Here is a 26,245-nt window from a genome sequence, read left to right as displayed (position 1 = left end):
ATTGGCAAGCTAGCCAGTGTGTATTCTTATTAACTTTATTAAAATCGTGTCTCTATTAGTGCCATTCGGGTAGCCAAAGGAATACCGAGAGTGTGAGAGACAGGTTAGACATTTCTGATTGGAAGAAATTTTGTTTCTAAGTAAATCCCTCTCTCTTTTGTATAACGATTTTCTGACTATTAATATAGCAGTACAAGTTAACAATTATTTTCTACATTTTAAAAACTATAACTGCCTATTTGTGTCTGCAACCTCTAAATACTTTCCAGTTTCTGATGCTTCTGTTCATCTGTTTTGTGATATGGAGAAGATTCAGGCGGATCCAATATGCCTCCTTTTAGAAATAAAATAGTTAATTTGTTCTTGAAATATGAATGAATATTCACAACAATTTTCTCTGTTTGCCTTTGTCGGCTTTCAGACATTCTTTACCATATAAAGGCTATTGTCATATATTTCAAGTACTCATTTTAACCTTTGTCTGAAAATAACTTGCATAATTTAACTTGCTGTGAAATATGTAAGGGAACTTGAATCTATTAATTTCTTCCTAAGTCTCAGGTTTCAGAGTAGCAGCCATGTTAGTCTATATACACAAAAAGAAAAGGAGTACTTGTGGCACCTTAGAGACTAACAAATTTATTTGAGCATAAGCTTTCGTGAGCTACAGCTCACTTCATCGGATGCATTCAGTGGAAAATACAGTGGGGAGATTTATATACATAGAGAACATGAAACAATGGGTATTACCATACACACTGTAACAAGAGTGATCACTTAAGGTGAGCTATTACCAGCAGGAGAGCGGGGGAGGGCGGAGGGACTCATTATTTCATCTGTGGCAAACAAAATATGCTATGAAAAGAGAGGAAAAAGTCCTCTAGCCTTTCCAGATAGAAATACATGGTTTCTGACTATATATCTTTTAGTATTTGTTTCATGTAACATGTGGTGGGTAATCACGTGACTCTGTGTTTCAACCAGGATTCTAGTCATGTGCATACAGAATGGCTTACTAGTGCCTTCTCCAAATTTTTCCCTCCCGCATCCTGTGTTCCTCCTTCCTAATTCCATTCAGATTGCTATGCTATTCTTCCGGTTATATTGAATAATTACCATTGTCATTCACCATAGCAAATACCTTTCTGATCATTTGAGTGGTAGACATACATTGTTTAATAAATATCCAGAATATCCTATATGATACAGCAGTTACTAAATCTCAAAGGATTTGAAAAGGGGAACAATGTCAGTGGAAGTGAAGAAAATGATTGTAACAGCCAGATTTTGAATGGACTGGAAGGGAAGTGAGATGAGATATAGAGAAGACAGGGAGCAGAAGGGTACTGCAGTTGATGTGTGAGGTGACTAAGGATTGGACAAGCGTTTTGGCACAAGGAATGGGAATAAAGATGGATTTGTAGAGACTGATTATGAAGAATTATCGGGATTTTGTAGCAACTTGGAAAAGTTTTGATGTATTTTTCACTTTACTATTGAGATAACCAGATATGGCTGTCATATGGTGCTTGTTTTCCATTTATTCTTCTCATCTAACACCTTAGGATTTAAAACTTTAACTATGAGAGAATACTTTCCGCCTTGGGATGAAAAATCAAGAGAAGTCCCACCTTTTGGTTTCAAAGGCTCCATATAACTATTCTGAAAAGCTCTAGAGAGTTGGAAGGGATGGGGTACTAAGGCACTTACAAGCTGTCTTGATGCTTTTCAAGTAGGTGAGATAAACAAGCACACAAAAGGTACAAGTATTTACATTTCTATTTCTTTTCTTGCCTATATACCTGGGCCTATTTAGACTGACTTTTGTCAAGCTAAGATTAGATATGCTTTCATGCTGTTTTTTCGTACAATTATATCTTTGTGACTGTATTTTTTGGGAGATACATGCAGACTGTTCCAGCAAAGGTAAACAAACCTTTGGCCTCCAAGAAGAGGTAATGAAAGTGACTGTCTGGATTTGATGCACAGAATGTTGAGCAGATCAAAGTGTCTATCTCACAAGAAGTTCAATGCAAGGGCTGCAGTCAGCATGTGACATAGGGAACATGTTAGGCTACATCAGGGGTAGGCAAACTTTTTGGCCCAAGGGCCACATCGGGGTTGCAAAACTGTATGGAGGGCCAGGTAGGGAAGGCTGTGTCTCCCCAAACACCCTGGCCTCCGCCCCCTCCCACTTCCCGCCCCCTGACTGCCCCCCTCAGAATCCACGACCCATCCAAACCCCCCCCGCTCCTTGTCCCCTGACTGCCCCCTCCCGAGACCCCCGCACACCTAACCTCCCCCCCCAGGACCCTACTTCCCTATCCAACCCTCCACCCCGCTCCTTGTCCCCGACTGCCCCGACCCCTATCCACACCCCCGCCACCTGACAGGCCCCCCAGGACCCCACACCCATCCAACCCCTCACACTCCTTGTCCCCTGACTAACCCCTCCCGAAATCCCCGTCCCTAACTGCCCCTCCCAGGATCCCTCCATCAACCGCCCCCTTTCTCCCTGTCCATCCCCCTCCCAGGACTCCCCGACCCCCCAGGAACCCGCCCCCATCCAACCCCCCTGCTCCCTGTCTTGTGACCGCCCCCCCATCCAACTGCCCCCTGTCCCCTGACTGCCCCCTGGGACCTCCTTCCCCTTATCCAACTCCCCCTCCCCCTGCCCCCTCACCAGGCCACTCAGAGTGGTAGGACAGGCTTATTGGAAAGCCTGGGAGGTGGGCGGGTGCAAGCCGCGCTGCCCGCACAGCAGCATAGCTGCGGGGGAGGGGGAACAGCAGGGGAGGGGCTGGGGACTAGCCTCCCCGGCCGGAAGCTCAGGGCTGGGCAGGACGGTCCCGCTGGCCAGATGTGCCCCACGGGCCGTAGTTTGCCCACCTCTGGGCTACATCTACATTATAAACTAGTGTACACATACTCCTCTAACTCTCATCGACCTAGCACGAGTATAAATAGCAGCACAGCCATGGTAGCACATTCAGTGGTGATGGAGGCATGGCTTAGCCATGCCAAGTGTTTACCAACTTATTTCAAGCGGGTTTGTCCTCAGGATGGCTAAACCATGCCTCCACTGCTGTTGCCTGTGCGACTCGATAACGGCGAGCCCCAGTATGTGTACATGAGCAGGGAATCCCATACCGAGCTTGTATTGTAGATATAGTCAAAGGGTGATGAGTGTGAACTTGCTAAAGGTAAATATTAATCAAGGATTTGGGGTAATTATTATAAGTCATAACATTTCTTAACACCAACAACTCCCTAATAGTAGATTTAAGGCCACAAGGGACTGTTATGGTGATCCTAGTCTGACTTCCTGCATAACACAGGCCATAGAACCTCATCCAATATTTTCTACATCGGGCCCATCACTTTTGTTTACACTATAGCATATCTCTTAGAAAGATATCCAGCACATCCCTATGGGTAATTAACCTTTGGAAAAATGTACATTCTGTTTAAAAAAAATTACACTTTATTTCTAGTCTGAATTTGTTTAGCTTCAGCTTCTGACAATTGGATCCCTTTATTAGAGCAGAGCAAGTAACTGGTTTTGGTTGTTTTTTTTTGTTTGTTTGTTTTCTTGTTTGTTTATTTTTGTTCAGGGAGCCAACCAAAAAATTGGACTGAAAAAAATTATTTCATTCAGAACCAAAACTGAATTTCTTCTTCTTCTTCTTCTTCCTCCCGCCTCCCCTCCCCCCAACAATGCCAAATGCAGGGAGGAAGAGAAGCAATCAAATGAAACGTTTTGAGTGTCACTTTAAATTGACTTTCTAAATGGAATGCCTAAAATTCATTTTCAGAATGGGGTGGTTCAGGTTTTTTTGACATTTTCAAAATTTTTGTTTTCAGATTTTTTTTTGGACAAAACTATTCACTGAACTTGATCTACATTTGCAAATAGTTTTGGTGCCCAGAAAAATGCATTTTTCAGTAAATTCACTATTCATTGAAAAAAAATTGCCCAGCAATACTCATTATGACAATTTTGCTAGATTAAAGTGCTGAATCCCTCAAATCACTCTTTTAGCTCTTTTCTGCCCCCTTCCAATTTTTCAACATCCTTTTTAAAGTGTTAACACCAGAATTGGGCACAGTATTCCAGTAATGGTTTCACTGATGCCAAATACAAAGGTAATACCACCTTCCTGCTTCTGTGTGTGTGATAATCCCATGCTTATACATCCAAGGATTGCATTTGCCATATTCAGTACACCATTGCATTGAGAGTTCAATTGATTATTTACCATGGGGGCAATTCCTCAGCAGGTGAAAGTCAACATAGATCCACCAGCACACCCACAATTTAGCGCCTTAGGAGGACTTCACTGGTGCTATTCCTGTATGCCATGGATGAATTGCAACAAGTCATCTTATCCAGGGTGAAAAGAATATCTACCATAGATCAGGCTATGACATGTTAAAACTATTCAACTTAGTTACGTCTCTGGTGTTAACGGCTATTATATTAACCTCTAAACATTTTTAGACATATATCATTTAAGTCTGACTACCCTTGCAAAAAGAATTATAACCATTAAAATATCCCTCATGAGAAAACACTGGGTCTGCATTTATACTAAGCACATTTAATAGAGGAGGAAATTAGGCTTCACATCATGTATGCCATTGAAAGAATTATGAGAGCACACAACAGTCAAACCACAGGAAAATTAAGCTTTCAAAAAGGCATAAAAGGCAAGAAGTGATACAAAGCCAGTCTAAACAGAATCTATTTTGAGGTTTGGAAAAGTTATTTTTCATTCTATTTTTATTTAAGTTTATGTGTGTTTCTGTATTTCCTGGTTATCGCAATAATGGGAAATACTCAGATCAGGTAAGAGAAGTATTTTCACAACTTTCCTACCACAGCCCAACCTAGAAAATAATGGATAAAGTTTTATACTGTGATTTTTACAAATGGAAAAAGTTCAGATAATTGAAGATGCTTTGTCCAGACTTTTGGATGCTAATATGAATTGAGCTGCATCTGTGACATTAGTAAAGTGGCTGATTAGGGCCCTACTTTAGCAAGGTATTGAAGCATGTGCTAATTTTAATGATGAAAGTTGTTCTGCTGAAGCCAATGAAACTTTTCATGTGCTTAAAGTTAGGAACATGCTTATGTACTTTGCTGAACCAGGGCTCATCGTGGCTTTGTGCTGTTCTGATGGTGGAATAACTGTGATGTGTTGAAAACTGTGTTTAATTGTAGGTTACCGTTTGAAATTCACAGGGATTTTCCTGACGCTTCTTACTGATTAGGGGGCTCTGTAGGAAAGCATGCAATCTGAATCTAGCAGCAGTCAGCCTGCAAAGAGGTAGCTGAGAGTAAGGTGAGGTGAGTTGTGCCTCACTGCCTGATATTTCTGTTTTTGGCTCTTGTGTTAAGATTCTGGAATTTAAGGGATAAGATAGTGGTACATTGCAATGTTCCAGAAAGAGTGTGTGTGTGTGTGTGTGTGTGTGTGTGTGTGTGTGTGTATATATTAATTTAACTTCTCTGTCTGGATGCCATGAGCATAACATGAACCATTAAAGGTTCAGAAATTCAGTTTTGATTGGGTCAGCAAAGAATCCAATCTGAGCTATGCTATAAACATCCTGCTTAAGTAGTGGTTAGGCCTGACCAAAGAAATCAAGTTGAAACCATGTCCATACCTTTCTGGAAATACATATTTTTAAATGGCTCTGGCTTAGCCAGTTCCCAGTAGTATAAATAGGCCCAAAGGCTCAGCCAGTAGAGAGGAGTCATACCAAATAGAGGATGAACATAGGATGTTACCAAACATGGAGCTAAATCCAACGCCTTTGAATTCAGTAGAATGGCTTCCATTGTTTTCCATGGGCATTGAATCATCCCTGCTGAGCCAGCATAATTAGTCATTGAATTCCATTAATGAAAAGTCCTAAAGAATTTAATAGAAATGCTAGACTTTTGGTATTTTAATGGTATTTTTTTTTCTTTCAGAACTAAATAGGAAAATATTATCCCTGCTCTAGAATTCTCTAGGAATGGTCAATAAACCCCCATATTTCCCGCTATTCTTTATTATATTCTGTGTGTTTTAAAATAATGTCTATAGGATCCTGTTTCATTTCTACAGAAAATTGCTAGGGCTATCCCTATTAAATTCTATAAAGCATTGCCATAATCTCTGTCCTAGCCGCCCCAGGAACGTGAGACATCTCAAAGAGGGCCAGGAGATTAGGTGCACAAGGTGGGTCCATCTTCCCAGCTCATTCAGATCCAAAGCAGAGAGTAATGTGCACCATTTTTTGGAGAAGGCATGTGCTGCATTATCAGGCTGAATGTTATGAGCTGTGGGAGGGATTCTGCTGAAATTCTGTACCAGGCCCACCATGACCTTGTTATTACAATCTGGCGCTATGTTGTAATTATCTCATATACTATTAAAAACAAACAAACAAAAAAAAACCCTTAATCTATCACATGCCTCTGCAGTCAAGCTTTTTTCCCCCTAAATGGGGTGGGTGTGTGCGTGTCACATGTTATACCACTTCAAGGAATGATGGTGGACCACGATTCGCATGTTCCCTTTGAAAATAAGGTTCAGCCACTGATTTATTTTTCAAAACAAGATGAGTTTTTGGCGCCTAAGTTGTTTTGTGATCTGGTGTAGGTCAATGTTTTCCTGTGTTTTGACAGATTAATAATTAAAACAGAACCTTGGATAAAGCTCCACATCTCCTTTTGGAATAGGGGTAAATTATTAAGATTCATTTTATTCCACTGGTTACTTACAAATTATCTCACAGTCCCACATCTGTTTTCTAAACAAATCAATAAGCTAGCTTTTTATAGAATGTGAAGCTGAAAAGATTTGAGTTGCAATACTCATTCACTCATAATAAATAGCAGTGTATAGTATGGTCAACTTAAATTCCTGTCTGCCTTTATCTTCCGGGGGAGTGTTTTCGCAAGAGTATTGACCTCATGAGAAATTCTCAGCAAACTCAGTGGCATTGTGTTAATGATACTGTACAGAACACTCATGATGTAGTGTTCACAGAATCGCATGTAACTAATTATACCTGGACTTGCTTGCTTCCATTCTATTTGATTTTATAGCTCCAAAAGTAATGAAGAGAAAGGAGTAAGGCACTGGGCTAGGATTTAGGAGACCTGGGGGTAAATCACTTAAGCCCAGTTCCTCAAAGGTACTTTGGCTTTGCTTCACTTAGCACTGCAATAGCTAACCCATCGGCAGCCCACTGCCTAGTAGAATAATCAGTTTTGAGCTATGTGCCTAGGCTCCTCATACAGAGTATGGGGAGAGTTAGGAGCCTAAGACAGGTATCCTCAGAAGCCAGCAAGGTGAGTAGGGGCCCACCCTAAGCTACCTGAAAATGAAATGCTGAACAAGGGTCAGGGAGAGGAAAGAATCCTCAGCCATGAACCTTCTCCTGGAGTTAGGTACCTAAACCAGGTCAGCTCCTCTAGCAGCCAAAACCATCTCTCTCATGCTCACCCTATATTTCCCTGTGCTCCCAGCTGTCCCTGCCTCCTCCTTCTGTCTGTGGTCTGCATCTGAGCCTCCTGCTGCAGGGTCTTAGGCATGTTCTGAGCCCATTTTGGATTGGACCCCATTTTGAGATAGGCATTGCCCCACCTAGCTTGGGAATCCTGCTTCAGGACCTCTGGGACTTCAGCTTTAGCAAGGGCAGGAGTTTTGAAAATGTCAGTAGCCCTAAAGAGACAGATAAGCACCCAAATATATTTTGAGGATGTGGAAGGGAATTCTCAGTACCTCTTCCCCACCTGTAAAATGGGGATAATAATACTATTTTCATCTCTTATCTATTTGGATTGTAAGCCCTTCAGGGAAGGGACTGTCTCTTACTGTGGGTGTCCATAGTGCCTAGCACAAGACTCCCCTGATCTCAGTTGGGGACTCTAAGTTCTGTTGACAAACTGCAGGGGCGTTATGATGTTAACATACTGAGACCCTGACCAAGTCAAAGCACTTTGCTGTTATTTGTTTTTATATAGCAGCTGAATAACCAACTTAAAAAAATAATGTATGCCGGACAATTTGAAATACTTCTTTACTTATGTAGAGATCTGGATGAAGAAACTTTTTTCCAGTGTGAAGTGATGTAAAATGCATGTTCAATTACTGTACATCGACATTGTTATTTTCCCTATTTTTTCTTTCCATGTTTTGGGTCTTTCTGTGACCCTAGAATCTGCAGTAACAGAACCTGAAAGCTGTTTTTCCATCCTTCCATTTACCCATTTTTATCATGCCCAGCATAACTCTTACAAACTGGACTAAATCCATGTTTCAAACTCCTAGGCGGAGGGTATGTGCCCATTTTCCTCCTAATAATAATAATTAAGAATAATAATTAATAATGCCTTTTCTGGCTGCCAGAAAATCAGCTGCCTGCAACCATACCATTTTCTACTAACTGGATGAAGGTTTATGGTTCTTCAGCCAAATATTTAGGGTTTCTTGGTGAACTGAGAAAAAGCCACTTTAAATCAGCAATTTACACATTTACTGTTCTTCACACTTCTGTAGTTAAACCTTCTTTATAAACACGCCCCATTAAATAATTCTACAATAATGTGACATCAGCATTAGGCCTCTCTCTCCATGTGTTTATATTATTACATGAATTACAGTAGTGCCTAGGGTCCCGTCTGTGGTCAGACCCTCAGTGTGTAAGGCAGTGCACAAACAGTGAGGTTCAGGCCCCAAAGAGCCTATAATCTAAATAGACAAAACAGACAAAGGCTGGGAGGAGAGACAAAGGCACACAGAGATGATATGACTTGCTCAAGGTCACAGGCAGGTCAAGACAGATCAAGGTCAAAGACAGTGCCAGGAGTAGAACCCGGATGTCATAAATCCTGGACTTGTCTCTAGTCACTACACTATTTTCTACACAAAACTCACGGCCTTTATTCATTTGTAGGGCCACGTTTTCGGAAGCTTGACTGAGCCCAGCCACCACATTTATGTGATCTCCTGTACTCTTTCTTTTGATGCCCAGGACGTTGATGTTTAGGACACTGAACACTTCACAGTAGAATCTCTGTACCTGACAGGATTAGGTCCTACCAGCAGTAAATGGGAGTGAACTTTAAGACTTAATTGTGTCTTAATCTTGTTTTGAGATCTTTGAGCATGCACCCATACATTAATGAATCCCGCTCTAGGGGCCATAGATTGCACATCCATCTCAGGGATGTTTATGCAAAATATGTAGATCCCAAAATTTAAGGACTTGGAGCTTCAGTGCAAAATTTTAAGAGACTGTAGATTGGGAAGTCATTTATAAAATGACCCAATGTGGAGCTGGAAACTTTTGATGTGAACGTATTTTCTGTTTTCATTTTTAAAAAGGCAAACGTGAAATAACTTTACTCCATCAGTTTTCAGTTCCACAATCATGTGAAAAATGTCCATAAAGCACATGAATAAGTATTGATTCCATGAAGCATCCTGTGCTGCACCAGTGGCACAAAATACATTCATTGCAAACGTACTTTCTTTGCAAATTCATACATTTTTATTTATAGCCCTTTTTACTAAGCCACTGTATTAGCCTCTCTAATCTCTCTCTCTCTCTCTCTCTCTTTTTTTAATGTTCTTCTTCTTCCCTGTAAGAATACAAAGGAGTCTGAATATGCTCAAATAAGCAGATAAAAGCCTTTTTTATATAGAGACATTTGAGTAAAAAGCCACTGATAAAATGTGATATTCTCCATCTTGGTTTGACACTGGTGACAACTCCAAATTCTCTAGGGTTTTACTGAGTGTTTAAAACTTGTTGCCTAACTTTAGCATGAAGAAGCAAAGAAAATCATTTCAAAACCAGAGGAATAGCTGTGCAGAGATCCTTTCCCTTCTCACACCTTCTTGCTGATTTGTAACTTGAGGAGTACATCGGAATCACCGAGTTCCCAGAAAAATCAGACCCATCTATTGATTTGTATGGGCACCCAATAAAATGGATATTGAAACTCAATACCTTTGCATATCAAGTCAATCTATTTCTTTACACTGGAATGGGTGAACTCATTGTTGTATGACACGTTTTCATATAAGTCAGAACCCATTGGAAACCAGACAACATTCAGTTTTTGTAACTCTCATGAACTTTAGCCAAAGGTCAGTAAAATCCTTGGGCTTCTCTAACTACTATGCAATGTATTATGAAGGTGTCTCTGGAGCTAGTTCAGTAAAGAGCTGTCTAGCAATAGGAGCTAGATTGTGTTACAATTCACACTGCCATATGCTGGGCTAAGGGTGGCAGGTGCTTCTTACTCCATGAGACAAACCTCTTTTTTTCTCATATTTTCATCTACTCTTATTCTTTCGCTATCATAGATTCCCTCCCCACCCCCCACCTTCCTCTTAACCTATTAAGTATCAGGGCATATGTTTCTGATTTTACATATAGAAGTGACTACTGCATAGGAGACTAGAATTTAGAGGACATCAAAAATCAGTGGGTCTGATTCTCCACTCCTTATATCACTTTTATGCTGGTGTAGCTCTATTGAAGTCAATGAGTGTGCACATTTGTATTACATCAGTGCAATAGAATGGAGAATCAGACCCCAATAAGTGCATGCATTCAGGGGGTCAAATTTTTCTAAAGATAATATTATAGTCAACCATTATTCTCATAATTCAACTTACTGTAAATACAAATTTATTTTTTGTATATAAAAGTATGTATTGTTAGTCAACTAAACACATTCACTTTCATCCCTTATTGTATTATTATTGGATGTATAATCAATAATCCATGGCTGGGAGCAAATTTTTTCTCTGTTTTCAGTGATGCTGATCATAACAACCATAAACGAAGTGACGCACCAAAAATGCTGTAAAACTGTCTCACTGTTTATTAATAATTTCAGTTGTTTCACTGAAGACTGCACATCTTTGCCTGACTATTTTCACACTTAAAATCTGTTTAAATGTTTTCCCTGATAAAATATTTTCATGGAACAGAAACATAGTGTAAAAATAACAGACATATGTTGGCATTAAAAATAACAAGTTCAACAGTATTTTCTGGTGTACATTTTGGTTCCTAGGTAGGCTACCACAACGTTAATTTTAGAAACGCTAGCCCAGCAACAGACACTTAAGAACAAAATGATGTACAACAAGCAGCAACATTTAACTGCAGAGGATAGCTTTATGGTCTTATTTATAGCTCCCTTCACTTTATTAGGTTGTAGGAAATGTTTCTTCCTTTGGGGTTGCCCTGTCTATATGCTATTTTAACCCTTGGACCTAGCTTTTAGGCTGTATCCTGTCAGTTATCCTCCAATATTTAATTTATGAAAAGACAAAACATAAAACTATGTAGATGTAGATTTAAAATGTCTGACAAATTAAACAATTATAACTAATTATCTTTACAGTTAACTTCCAGCAATGTTGGCTTTTTTTTTCTCTAAATAAATGTACATTTTTTTTTTTTTAGTAGGAAGCTTGAAGCAAATACAAGGACTCATTAACACTTATGTTAGAGATTACAGGGAAACAAAAAACCAAAGTTTAAAGATTTATTACTATTACACATTTTAATAAGTAAAATCTAATAGTGTTGGTTGTTTTTGTACCAACAGAAATTAAACATAGAAGGCAAAATTCTCAGCTGGTATAAATTAGCATAGGTCTGCTGAACTCAATCAGAGCTGCAGGTGCACATTTACACCCCCTACTTTTTAAATTTTAATTTAATTCTGCAATGTAGTTGAGCTTCACTTTTTACTTTTCATATCTCCTTTTGCAAACTCATCCACTCTTTACTTAAAACTAGAGCCGGCTGGAAAGTTGTCGTTTTTGTTGGGAAATGCTGCTTCATCAAAATCAAACCTTTTTGCAGGAAAAGAGTAGTTTTCAACAATTTTGATAACTAAAAATTGATTTAAAAATTCAAAATTGTTGAAATGTTTCATTTTGAGACTTTTTAAAAATTTAATTCTGGTTTTTGGATTTGAAATGACTATTTGTTTAGAAATTTAAGTTTTTTTAAAAAAAAACAAAAACAAAACAAAACCTTTTGATTAATTGATTTGACTAATTTTTTTTTGTATATTTTCAGTTCATGAAAAATTGAGATTTCAATTTTTCATTCTGATTTGTGAAGGAAAAACTTTTTTGATACATCAGACATTATTTGTGGGTTAGAAATACTGCTTCCTGCCCAGCTCTATTTAAAACACTCGTTCCAAGACCTATGCTTTGTCAGAAAATCCTGCTGGCAGGAGAAATTATGAATATAAATGGTATTCCTCTGAACAACTGTAAAAAGCGGTCAACTCCAGCTATGCATTGTGTTTAGAGTACAATAAAAGAATAAACCTGAAAACTATTTCCAGGTGGTTTTTTATTTGAGTGGACTCTTAAAAGTAAGAGGTCTGTCATTTACTCAGTGTAATGATCAAGTCGCCAAGAACAAACAAAAAAAAAGGATTTTTCCCCTTTTAAACTACTTCATATGTAGCCTCCTTGATTTCCTGACTCATTTTCTTCATGATGTCCTTAATTCTGTATTGCTTTCATGGCTATTGTTATTAATAACTTTTTCCACGTGTGATGTGCTAAATCATTTTAACACAGATAATTGGGTAGTGTGAAATGTAAATCCCAATAACATGTTGAAAAAAGAAATATGTCAAAGTCCTTTTGTCTTGCTGACAGCCTATAAACCCAGACTGGTTCAATCTAATAAGGTTTAAATTTTAATGAAATAAGCAAAACTCAGGCTCAAGTAGATAGCTTTCAGTTATTACTTCAGATCACTCAGCTACAAGGAAGAAGTACATGATCATTTATTTATTGATTGTATTGTTTGAGCTATTTTGCTCTTAATAGCTGTTCTGAAGAAAGTTTTTTAAATGATTAACAATGTTTCAACAGGAATGTCACAGTTACAAGGTTCCCTGAACCTCTGTCCCCTCTTCTGGTCTCACTGTGTGCATCCCTTCTCATGTTAGGTCTTCTGCCTTCACTTATTCTTAGGTGGAATCCTGCGATTCTACCCAAGCCCCTGGATTACAGCATTCTGCATATTAACTGTGTTTACACTGTAGGTCTGAATGGATTCAGTACCTGCAAGTCTTCCCTTTGGAAACTTGTGACCAGTGGTTAATACAATGACCGGACAGCTTTTATAAACAAAGTATAAATAAAAGAGATGATTTAAACCAATAAAAGGGTTACACACATGTCCATTTTACCCTGAGCTTTACCATCATGTGATAGTGAGACAGGCAGGTTTTGCTTCTTCAGACCCTCCAATCTGTCTGTCATTCTGTTCCCCACAAATAGCCCCTTGAGAACTGCCTCCACCACTCTCTCTAGGAAGTGATTTTTATCTGTTTAGTGCCTTTTGACCTTTTCAATCCACACTTGGGAAAATAAGTCTTGTAAGTTTGGCTGGAGCCTGGAAGTAGCATTTTCCCAGCTAATAGCATTTCAGGCATTCTCTCTTTAGGACCAGGAGGCTGCTTATCTGAAGCTATTGTGTTGCTTTCCACAGAGTTTCCTAAAATGAAATTGTTATTAAACTAAAAAAACATGTGCATATGATAAGCATCATAATAACCCATTATAACCTGGCTGTAACTATCTGAATAATTAGATCATCTACAGCATTCATAAATTATAATATGTCATCCTCCTGTCCTTCACAGGGGGCTTCCCACCAAGAAAGCTTGTTGAGCCAATGCGTGAGATGTAATTTTAAAATTAAGTTAATGCAGGGCTGCATGGACAGCCCTGGACAGTAGAGAGGTTCTTCCTCCATTGAACAAGTACAGCACTGGCAATGGCAGGCCAAGCTTCTTCACACTGTTCAAATAACGTGTCTCCTTCCAGGTTCAAAGGAGGACAGCAATGTCAGATTGTCAACAAAGGGGAAACTTGTGGTTTTAGTTATAAGTATGGACCCTTGGACTGACGCTACCATTTAATTTCATTTAAGTAACTATCAAATGGTAGCAACTTTTGGTAAACTATCACTTTCATTTGATTTCATAACAGAGTCTAAAAGCTCTTTATCCTGTTGTCAGTCTTCTGAACCATCTAATTCTTGGACATTTAACATCACTAAGCCCTACCATGCTGAGCTAGAGCCACTGAAGTAAAAATAATAGTAATTTTCTATTTATGTACAAATGATACTGGTAAGCAGCCTCAGCAGGTGTATTACTTATATACAGCTTTCATCCAGCTCTCTAAGCAAAAGACATCATGGACTGAACAGATATCTCCTATTCGATTGCTGCTTTCTATAAAAAGACATCAGACGTGTCCCTTGCGTTCCTTATGACCAGCCTTACAAATTAAGTATTAATTCAGTTGTCTGTCTGCTTTCTATACACAGCCACCAATCAGTGTTACATTGCTTACACTGTGAGGCCAACAGGAAACAGGTGGAAAATATGGAGCCTTTCCTGTATTCTGGGGAAGGAGTGTGTGTTTTCCCAGGTGTAGGGGACTAGTTGACTAGCTCATTTAGGGAGGAATCTAAAGCAGCAATGTTCACATCTTGATCAAGAGCCAAATTTTTACAAACCTCGGGAGCATTCAGATGTGTCAGCAGCAGAGTTTGGCTCCAGATAAAATTTACAAGAGTTCAGGAGGTTTTTGTATTTGGGGTTTTAGTTCAAGTTCTCCCCTGAAGAGATGTGCCTCCTAAAAAGCTCTCATGGTCAAAGTGGGCTTGAGGACAAGCTCTCATTTCCTAGAAAATGCCTTAGGTGGGCAGCATAATACATAGCCTCTGACACCTAACCTCCGACCACTTGCTTTTTTGTGGTGGAGGTTTTATTAACTGAAACAGGGTGAGAGGGGTGTGAAAAGTACTGTCTGGCATCTTGTACCCATATTGCTCCAGGCAGATGGGGCTCATTAGATGTGGTAGGCAGTTTTCCTAGGAGAAGGGTCTCTGATTTCCAGAAAAGAAAAGAAATCAGGCCAGCTGGTTTGTAAAAGTTGTGCCAATCACACATATTCCATGGATATTTGCCTTCAGGGAATATACCAGTACAACGCTGGGAGTCTCCCAGAAGCCATGCCTGACCACTTTGCCTGGTGGCTGTGACAAATAGGAAAAGGCACACGTGGCTAAAGATGCAAGCTCAAGAACTATGTTTGGCATCCCTGAATGTGGGAACAATGACTGGGAAATTAAGAGAAGTAGCTGCGACATTTAAAAGATGGAGAGTGCACGTTGTTGTATACAAGAGAGAAAATTGAACGGTTTAAAATCCATGAATGTTAGGGAAGGTTACAAGGTTATCATGGCTCAACAGTGAGTAGGAATAATTGTAATAGAAATACTACAGGATAAGGTAGTGGACATCCAAAGGAAGAATGATTGGCTGATGCCAGTTATAACAGCTCTGAGCAGAGAACAAATATTTAATGATATAGGTGGTTACGTGCCACAATTGGTCCTATAATTGATTCACAGATTCCAAGGCCAGAAGGGGCCATTGTGAGCATCTAATATGATCACCTGTATAATACAGGCCATAAAACTTCCCTCTAAAGATTCCTAGAGCATATCTTTTTAAAGAATCCAATGTTGATGTAAAAAATTTCAGTGATGGAGAATTTGCTGTGACCGTTGGTAAATTTTCACAATGGTGAATTACCCTCACTGTCAATAAATGTATGCCTTATTTCCAGTCTCACTGAGGAGAAGGAAGAATTCCAAATAATGCTGGACCAAGTGATAAATGAAATACCACAAGCTGAGTACTTGATTATCAGAGCAGATTTCAATAGACATGTGGGAGAATACAGTGAGAGCCAGAAATTAATTTGGTGAGGCTATCTTAAAGCTAGCCAGAGCCCAGGGCCTGATTTGAGAACAGTGGTTCCTAAAGTGGGGTCCTCGGACAACTGAGAGTCCATAAGGAGATATGTAGGGATCCTTCCTTTAAACCAGGGCTGGAATGTACCAAAACAGCATTCCAGCATTTTTTCCGCATGGAAGATGCCATGTTGTTCTCAAAATGACATCCACCACATAGTGTGACCTCACACACACACACACACACACACACTGCATGAGAGTCCATGCTGGTGGGGGGCATTTTGGTAATACTGGAAATCATAGAACCATAGAATATCAGGGTTGGAAGGGACACCAGGAGGTCATCTAGTCCAACCCCCTGCTCAAAGCAGGACCAATCCCCAATTAAATCATCCCAGCCAGGGCTTTGTCAAGCCTGACCTTAAAAACTTCTAAGGAAGGAGATTCTACCACCTCCCTAGGTAATGCTTTCCAGTGTTTCACCACCCTCCTAGTGAAGAAGTTTTTCCTAATATCCAATCTAAACCTCCCCCACTGCAACTTGAGACCATTACTCCTTGTCCTGTCCTCTTCTACCACTGAGAATAGTCTAGAACCATCCTCTCTGGAACCACCTCTCAGGTAGTTGAAAGCAGCTATCAAATCCCCTCTCATTCTTCTCTTCTGCAGACTAAACAATCCCAGTTCCCTCAGCCTCTCCTCATAAGTCATGTGTTCCAGACCCCTAATCATTTTTGTTGCCCTTCGCTGGACTCTCTCCAATTTATCCACATCCTTCTTGAAGTGCGGGGCCCAAAACTGGACACAGTACTCCAGATGAGGCCTCACCAATGTCGAATAGAGGGGAACGATCACGTCCCTCGATCTGCTCGCTATGCCCCTATGTATACATCCCAAAATGCCATTGGCCTTTTTGGCAACAAGGGCACACTGCTGACTCATATCCAGCTTCTCGTCCACTGTCACCCCTAGGTCCTTTTCCGCAGAACTGCTGCCTAGCCATTCAGTCCCTAGTCTGTAGCGGTACATTGGGTTCTTCCGTCCTAAGTGCAGGACCCTGCACTTATCCTTATTGAACCTCATCAGATTTCTTTTGGCCCAATCCTCCAATTTGTCTAGGTCCCTCTGTATCCTATCCCTGCCCTCCAGCGTATCAACCACTCCTCCCAGTTTAGTATCATCTGCAAATTTGCTGAGAGTGCAATCCACACCATCCTCCAGATCATTTATGAAGATATTGAACAAAACCGGCCCCAGGACCAACCCCTGGAGCTCTCCACTTGACACCGGCTGCCAACTAGACATGGAGCCATTGATCACTACCCGTTGAGCCTGACAATCTAGCCAACTTTCTACCCACCTTATAGTGCATTCATCCAGCCCATACTTCTTTAACTTGCTGACAAGAATACTGTGGGAGACAGTGTCAAAAGCTTTGCTAAAGTCAAGAAACAATACATCCACTGCTTTCCCTTCCTCCACAGAACCAGTAATCTCATCATAGAAGGCAATTAGATTAGTCAGGCATGACCTTCCCTTGGTGAATCCATGCTGACTGTTCCTGATCACTTTCCTCTCATGTAAGTGCTTCAGGATTGATTCCTTGAGGACCTGCTCCATGATTTTTCCAGGGACTGAGGTGAGGCTGACTGGCCTGTAGTTCCCAGGATCCTCCTTCTTCCCTTTTTTAAAGATTGGCACTACATTAGCCTTTTTCCAGTCATGTGGGACGTCCCCCGTTCGCCACGAGTTTTCAAAGATAATGGCCAATGGCTCTGCAATCACAGCCGCCAATTCCTTTAGCACTCTCTGATGCAACTCGTCCGGCCCCATGGATTTGTGCACGTCCAGCTTTTCTGAATAGTCCCTAACCACCTCTTTCTTCACAGAGGGCTGGCCATCTACTCCCCATGTTGTGATGCTCAGTGCAGGAGTCTGGGAGCTGTCCTTGTTAGTGAAGACAGAGGCAAAAAAAGCACTGAGCACATTAGCTTTTTCCACATCCTCTGTCACTAGGTTGCCTCCCTCATTCAGTAAGGGGCGCACACTTTCCTTGGCTTTCTTCTTGTTACCAACATACCTGAAGAAACCCTTCTTGTTACTCTTGACATCTCTTGCTATGAAATGAAACATCTAGTAAGATGTCAAAGGGAACTTTGGGGGTAAAATGTTGGGAAATATCAACATACAGGAGCACGGCCAATAGGTCCCAGACTGATTACTTCCCAACAAGAGAAGAGATCTAAAAAAAGTGAAGTGATCCTAAAAGGGCAAATTGTGGAGCAACATAGGTTGTTTGTAATGGATGTTTGTGTGAAAAAGGCTAGTTGGGACAAAATGCCAGCTGTAAAACAAAGGATACACTGGGGAAGCTCACAGATAGAGAAGTCAGTCTGAGATTAAGGATGATGTTTCATGGAGGTTGGACCATGACCAAACCAACCATGATGATAGCAGAGAGGTTTGGGGGGAAAATCCAAACATATTACAGAAAGCTGCTTGTGGCCAAACAAAAGGAGAGAAATTTCAAGGAAAGATGCGGTGGTGGTCCAGCGATGTGCAGAAGGCAGTAAAGAATAAGAAAAGGTTTAAGTGAATGGCAGAAAGTAAGAATGTGGGAAAGTTATGGGTGCTGGGGGTGATGCCACGCCCCCTGGTTTGAAGTGGTTTCCATCATATAAAGGATTTACAGTTTGTTCAATGGCTCTCAGCATCCCTACTACACAAATTGTTCCAGCACTCCTATGTCGATTACCCAAGGTTAGACAAAGAGGCACATAGGACTTGGGACCTGTGATGTGTGATGAAGATGAAATCAGAAGTGTACTGGTGAAATCAGGAGGTGTCTGCAGATTTGTGAGAAACTGCTTAATGAAAACAATGCAAAGGAATCATTGAGGGAAGTTAGTACAAGCAACCTCGCAAGACATCACCACAGTGGAGACTCAGACAACCCGAAAGATGATGAATGTAGGAAGGCATTCTTAATTCTCTGTACTGGAAAAATTCCCAACAAGTGGTTGAAGAGAACAGTGGTCCATATATTTAAGCATAAAGGAGATGTGCGAGAATGTAATTACTGACCCACCATGTTAATGTCAAATGATGACATGACTGAAAAGAATGATCAAGAAAAGACTTTCAGAGGAGCTGGAGCATCAAGGAAGTGACAATTAATTCAGGTTTATTCCAGGAAGGTCAACAATACATGCAGTGTTTGCAGCACAAGAAATGCAGGAGAAGTACAAGTAGAAATACAAGGAATTTGCAGTGTGTGTGTGTTTGTGTGTGTGTGTATGTAAAGAAGGTTTGACAGAGTTCCTAGAGAATAATTATGGTGCGCCTTGGTAGCACAATATGCTGGAGACATTTGATCAGATAATCATGGACATGCACGGGCGTAGCACAACAGTAGTGAGAAGTAGCAGAGGCTACAGTGAGCTACTGTTGAGGGTAGGTTCACATCAAGGATCATTAAGCTCATCCCTACTTGTGACTGTAATGGACACCTTGATGCAGGAGATTAGTGAAAAGCATGCTCATGGAGCCCCTCTCCTAATGACATGTTGTGCCATGAAGATAAATATGGACTGAAAGGGGACCTAGAGCTATGGAAGGCTACATGAGACAAAAATGGCCTATGAATCAGCTGACAAAAGATGGAATACATGCGTTGCTTCACTGAGAGGGACCATGAGAAGCCAGCACAACTAGATGGTACAGAGTTAAACTATGTGAAACAATTTAAATACCTCAGTTCAGTCACAACGGTGACTGTGGATGCAGGCTTTAGGAGCCATGTAAAGAGCACTTGGTGTAAATGGAGGGAATTTTCTGAGATAAGAACATGCCAAATAAATAAAAGAGGAACCCATATGAGATCATGATTAGGCCAGCTATGACATTGGGTCAGAATGGTGGCCAGTGAGGAAAAGACCAGAACAGCTATTTCATATTTCTGAAATGAGAATGTTCATGTGGATGCTGGGTAAGATGAGAGCTAATATTAATGAAATGGTGTAAGCCAGGACACATGTAACCCCATCATGGAAAAGCAGAGGGAGTATCAGCTGAGATGGTTGGGTCATGTGAGACACATACTGCAGCCCCATGCCAGGCATCTAGACATACAAGCCCCAGAGAAATTCATAAACCTCAGAAAGATAGCCATTTGTCTACTTAAATTGCCTGCACGGCCTGACCCAGTAAGGATGCTGAGTTGCCTAGCAGGATTGGGCCCTTATAGGTGAGCTTGCAGAATACAGTCAATGAGTGGGAGTGGGAGGAGGACCTGCCTCATAACTTTTAGCCCAGTGGTCAGAATACTCATCAGGGAGACTCCTGGTTCAAGTCCCTCTTCTGTCTGAAGGAGAGAGAGGATTTGAACTGGAATCTTCCATTTCTCAGGTGAGTGCTCCAAACAGTAGGCTATAGACTATTTTGATGTGTAGCTCCCTTAATATCTCCTGTTGAAGCCATTCTGGAGTAGATTAAATAATGGAAGAATCACTAGGCGAGAGCGAGCGAGAGAGAGAGAATGACACGAGAATGACTGCATACCTTGCAGTTTAGACCACTCACGTAAGAGACCCAGGATCCAATCTCCCTGCTCCAGTGACTCTTTAATTATCCCAAGTGAGTACCTAAACACTGGGCTGAAAGCTATGAAGGCCTCTTTGCCCTCTCTCCCGCCCCCCTTTGGCTTCTTGACAAAACGTCATAGGTATCTAATGCCAAGAGAGGGTATGCAATGAGAATTCCAAGCAGAGAGAAGTGCCTCCCTGTGAACACTTCTCAACCTGGCACCTCCCATGGACTAGCTTAGGTGGGGAGCTGTCTAGCATGCTGGCTTTTGTGAATCCCATTCAGAGGTGCCCATTTCTCTGCATTCATTGTATATGGTGCCTAACATAGGTTTGTGAATCCCAGTGATTTTTCAAGGCACCTAAAAGTTAGGTGTGGCAATGCTCGTTGTCACCATGCCTACGTTCCTTTCTGAATCTAGCCCAAAATGTATAACGGGTAGGACAATTTAGGAGCTTAAACTATCTGTAGACTGGTAAATAATTACTGAGGGGTGAAATGTTGCGCAAAGCAGCTGGAATAGAAGAGCATGGGTGGGATAGTAGCTGAGTATTGGTTGCATACATCAGTGAAGGGTCTTGGTTTCTAATGGAATGACCACTTTATTCAATAAAGTAGAATGCCACCATGAGGTATTCCTATTTCTAAATAGGAGCTGCAATTGTAAGAATACTTGGAAGTTTGGTGTAAAGCTAAAAATGAAAGGGCAGCTGGAAGATTATATAATATTTTTTCTTGTTTTGTGTAGGAGCTGGAAATTAAACGAGGAGGGGGTGGTGCAGTGTCCTTTTCAACATATTGAAAGGAGGCTGAATGCGTGTGTGTGTGTGTTTGTTTTTCTGAAGAAACAACATCACACAGCACTGGGGCCTGGTTATCAAGCGGTGGTGAGTCAGATTTATCCTAAACAAAGAATAAATCTATGCAGAAAACAAGTGACAGGCACATCTGACATGTTAGAAAATAAATTCTTAAAATGTAGATGTCTTTAATTATCTACTTAAGCTAGTATTTCCCAAACAGAAGACTATAGATTGATTGTGTGCCTGGCGTGGAAACGCAGCCATGGGGATGGGGGTTGGAGAGGGAACCCATTCTGCTCTCATCCACAGTGTATTCTCCTGTCCTGCAGGGCTGGACTCAGCTCCCTGCTCTGGGCATTGTCCTAGCTCATGGGGTTGCGGTGCTACGTAGGGCCAAAGCTGAATGCAACCCATGTGCCAGGTCATAATGCCCGCATGGGGAGCTGGCCCCAACCCAGCAGGACAGGAGCCACTGCTGCATCCTGCCCCCTCCCAGCATCCTCCCTCTGCCCTGGGTCAGGATTATGGTTACAGTGCCGATGCGTAGGGAGCTGCTGTGAGTGGTCGGTGCCCCCTTGGTGTGGGGAGGAGAAGAATGCTGGCCTTTGACTTTGGGCCCCTCTCTGGATCCTGGAAGGCAAAATGCAGTTGATGGGTCAGCTTACAAAAAGTTTGGAAACTACTGTTCGAAGCATCCGGAATTCTGGATATTCAGCTTTAACAAGTTTAGGAATGTCTCTGATACTAAGATATCTCTTCACTCCTGCTGGGCGGGAAATACTTTGAGAATAGACACTTAATCTTAATCTTGGCATTTGAGCTCTTCCCAGTCTGGTTTTGGTGAGGACTTGAAAGTGAAGAAGTGAGGAGTGCACAAATGAAAAATAATTTATGGGGAAGGTAAGCTTTTTCACACCTCCAAAATGTCCGATTCAGGATCAGTTTGTGTTTTGAGTAATGAGTACAGGAGTTTCTTAATTTACTTTAACTATTTCACCCATCTCTCTTAATTACAGCACACACCTAATTTAACTACATGAGGAGATGAAGGTGCGAGATTTTGTGTGAAAACAACAAGAGCATTTTGGAAACAGATCTGAATTCCAAATGTTAAAAATAGGGGGGGGGGGTGTTGATGGCATTATTTTCCTCTTTCTGTTAAATGAATACCAACAATTCTGTAGCACACAGTGTAATTTACAAATACGGAATGGCGCTTTGCATTTTAAATCTGACAGGGAGATGTTTGTTTTCATGTGAGCAGAATGAATAACTATATCTATCTATCCTCAAAATAGGGATCTCTGCATGGGGGTGAATTTCATCTTACAAATCCACCAAGAACTAGACTGCCATCTATCTGTGTGTGCTCTCCTCCCATTTATGTTTGTAAAGTGTTGAGTTTCTAGACTGGGCGATTCATAGCAATACTAAGATTACATTTATAAATTGTAATTCCACCGCAGTTCAAGCAAAAGTACTGTGTATAGATTTAAATCTGCATCTACAGTCATTTCTGAATTACTTAGAAGTTTTGTCTATCAACTCATTTCCTTGAGCTTCACTTTATTAAATAATGCATACTTAATATTATCATTCTTAAGGTTCGGTATATTTAGCTACAGTAAGAACCACAACATGCCAAATACTGAACATTTGGGAGTTTTCCAAATGCTGATGTGATTAGAAAAGTCTTCTCTAATAAAATAATACAGACAAACAAAGAGCAGATATAATGTGTTATCTCTACTGGCATTGCCATAAACTTTTCTCCCTAGAGATTGGATGGCATTATCATCTTTTCAGGCTGCTCTGACCCAGTCATAGAGACAAATAAGTTTCTCCTTGCAGATGGGGGGAAATGACCACTGAAGAGGCTATAAATAATTGCTAGTGAAGAAAAGTATAATTAATGTTAGTCCTAGCTGATGATTTGCTCCTGATAAGGAGATCAATAGAAATATTTTTTCTTACAGGTCAAATCACAGAGCTCTTACTAAACTTAATTTATTGTGTCAATTCCAAAGGCTAATTAATTCCATTTCATATTAATTTTTTTTCTGTGTATAGATTAATTGACAATCTTTGAGGCTGATTCTGAGCAAGTGCCCTTGGAATTCTATGAGCACATAATTTTAAAAGAAGAGACTTGGGATTAATTTGTTTTGACCAGTTTAAAGTATGACTCCACACTAAAAGTAGTCTATGTAAAAACAGCGCTGAAGCGTTCCCTAGTCACCTGCCTTGTTGGTTTCAATTTCATGTGTACTCAGTTGGCAAGGTGTGATGGGCCATTTCTGTGGGGTGCACAAGGGAAATGAGTCTTTATATGCAGTCATTAGACATCCTTTTAAACGTGTTCCTACATAAAAGCCATTCATGATTTGGACCATCATGACAATTATGATATCTCCATGAAAAGAAAAGGAGTACTTGTGGCACCTTAGAGACTAACCAATTTATTTGAGCATGAGCTTTCGTGAGCTACAGCTCACTTCATCGGATGCATCGGTTGCATCCGATGAAGTGAGCTGTAGCTCACGAAAGCTCATGCTCAAATAAATTGGTTAGTCTCTAAGGTGCCACAAGTACTCCTTTTCTTTTTGCGAATACAGACTAACACGGCTGTTACTCTGAAACCTGATATCTCCATGATGATTCAGTCATTTCTGAATACCTGAAATACTGTGCAGTCCCTCCTAATGAAAGTCTTTTACCAAGGGTGAGGTCATGTTTCCTGCTGCCCCCCCCCCAACCAGTACTGCCTTATGCAAGTGTCTGTCCCATGAATTACATTCAATATCATTATTTGCAGTGTTATTGTATCTGTGTTGTTCCTAGGATATGAAAGAAAAAGGTGGGTGAGGTAATCTCTTTTATTGAACCAACTTTGGTTGGTGGAAAGGATGATCTTTCAAACTTCACAGAGCTCTTCTTCAGGTCTGAAGGAGAAAACTATAGTGTCCAAGCTAAGTACAACGTGGGACACATTAGGTGTGAGCGGTTCACACATGTTGTAGGAGACCATTGAAAATAACATGGGCAATTAACTCCTCTGCAGTTGTAGGACAATGGAGGGTTAGTAGGCAGCAGGGTGTGGTACAAGTTGTTGTAATGAGCCATAACCAGAGACAGTACCTGTACCTACATGGTTATTAAGGAGATTGTATGGGTTAAGCTCTGTGTTTTTCCTGGATGGAGACTCTCAGAGAAACCAGTTTCTGTAGATATTGTTATAGTCTAGTCCATGTTCTGTATTGAGGACAAGAAGGGTCATGTGTCTTTGGAATCAGGGGTTTCTTTTCTATTCGCAAAGCATAAATTCCTGCATGGAATCCTAATTTCAAAGGTGATCAGATCTTTGCCTGTCTCGTTTGATTTGTTATGACTCAGGAGCTGGGAAAATCAGTCTCCATGGCCATATCAAGCAGGGTTCATTCCCATATAACATATACCACCTCTGCTGCAAATACTGTAATACTGTAATACGGTAATGCTTAACATTTTATTTTCCATGAGAATTCATGCAAGGAAAACTCCATTACGTCAATGGAAAGCAAACACAAAAGGGGCACAAGCACATCCGAAGCAAATTCTTTTCTAGATTTGTGTGAATACTGGAAGAATTTTTGTTCCGGCTTTCTCACAGCTATAGCAGAATTATCTAAGTCAATAAAATGTTCATGGTGTTTAGTTTGCTTAATTTTGCAAGTCTGGTACTCTGACCTCTAGGGCTTTGCTGGGGAAGAAAATGTCTATGTAATAAAAAGTGGTTGCTGTTTGTAAATATTATACCTATGAATGAAATGAGACATAACTGCCATTTAACTACTTCCTGGGACCAGCTGTTTGCAGGAACTATGTTGAAGCAGTCTTCAGGGCAAACATATCATAGGCATGTATTCAGCCCCCAGAGGAGATGATCTGTGCTTGTTTGTCTGTGCAAAATAAGATAATAGAATCATTTTTCTTTGTGATTTAGCCAAGTGGCTGTTCATTTCCTTTGCAAGGAGCAAGGTTTGAAAATCTTCCACCCAGACTTCATTTGCATAATAAAAAATAGGTAGTCTTCTGAAGGGGACATGATTATATAAACTAATTATGATTTGTCTGTTGTACCATTTGAAGCTCAGAGGGTTCTATTAGGTTTCTTTCTTCTGTAAAAGAAACTAATCTTGGCAGTCTAAAGTTTATATGTATCACAAAGAATGTAGAAATGATTTTTTTTTTTTTTGTAAAAGGGAACAGTAATTAAATATTGCATGATGCTGTGCGGGAGGTTTTTCACAATGGCATGAATTAAGAGTGGAGTGCCTGCTGTAAATATGAATTTTCTCCTTTTTGACTGCATGACAGCCATTGAGTTTTGCATCTTTGGGGGTTTTCCTTTTTACTGTGAAATGTGATCTGAGACTAGGACAAATTGGGTCTCAGTCTATATGCATATCCCATATACAGTGTGAACACTGTAATTCTTTTGTATGCATAATGCATATTCATATAAGTGGTTACATGGCAGCTACCATGTAACCACTTCCTGGGTCTAGCTGTTTACCACAACTGGCCAGAACAGAAACTGCAAAGAGTAGACCCTTCTGTAGCCTCAAATATTGGCTGGTGTAGGAAAGTAGTCTTTTGCTGCCAGTTTTTCTGCACTGCTGGTGTATTGTGCCTTCTGGGATTACAAGAATTGCTAATGCCCAAAGCAATACACTTCAGCAGAGATTCTATTGTACCTTCCTGTTGTGTCCAATTCTGTCATGTGATTCCTGGAGTCACATAGTAAGGGGACAGCACCCATATGTTTGATATTCTAGCAAGCGCTCCAATTTAAATTGATTTTTGGTGGCTTCCAACAAAGGGCTAGGCCCTGTTAAAAGTTTTGTAGTAATCAATATGTATTTTTGTTTAATCTACGTAAGAGTGAAGTAGTCCACTTAGAACACATGGGCCTGATCATGCTTTCCTGGGGGAGAGGGAGGACAATAGGAACAGGCTAATGGGAAGGAAATGTTACC

This window comes from Lepidochelys kempii, chromosome 11 (assembly GCF_965140285.1).
Source record: "Lepidochelys kempii isolate rLepKem1 chromosome 11, rLepKem1.hap1, whole genome shotgun sequence".
NCBI lineage: Eukaryota > Metazoa > Chordata > Testudines > Cheloniidae > Lepidochelys > Lepidochelys kempii.
The sequence above is the reverse complement of the archived record's forward strand: the minus strand, read 5'-3'. Positions refer to the sequence as shown.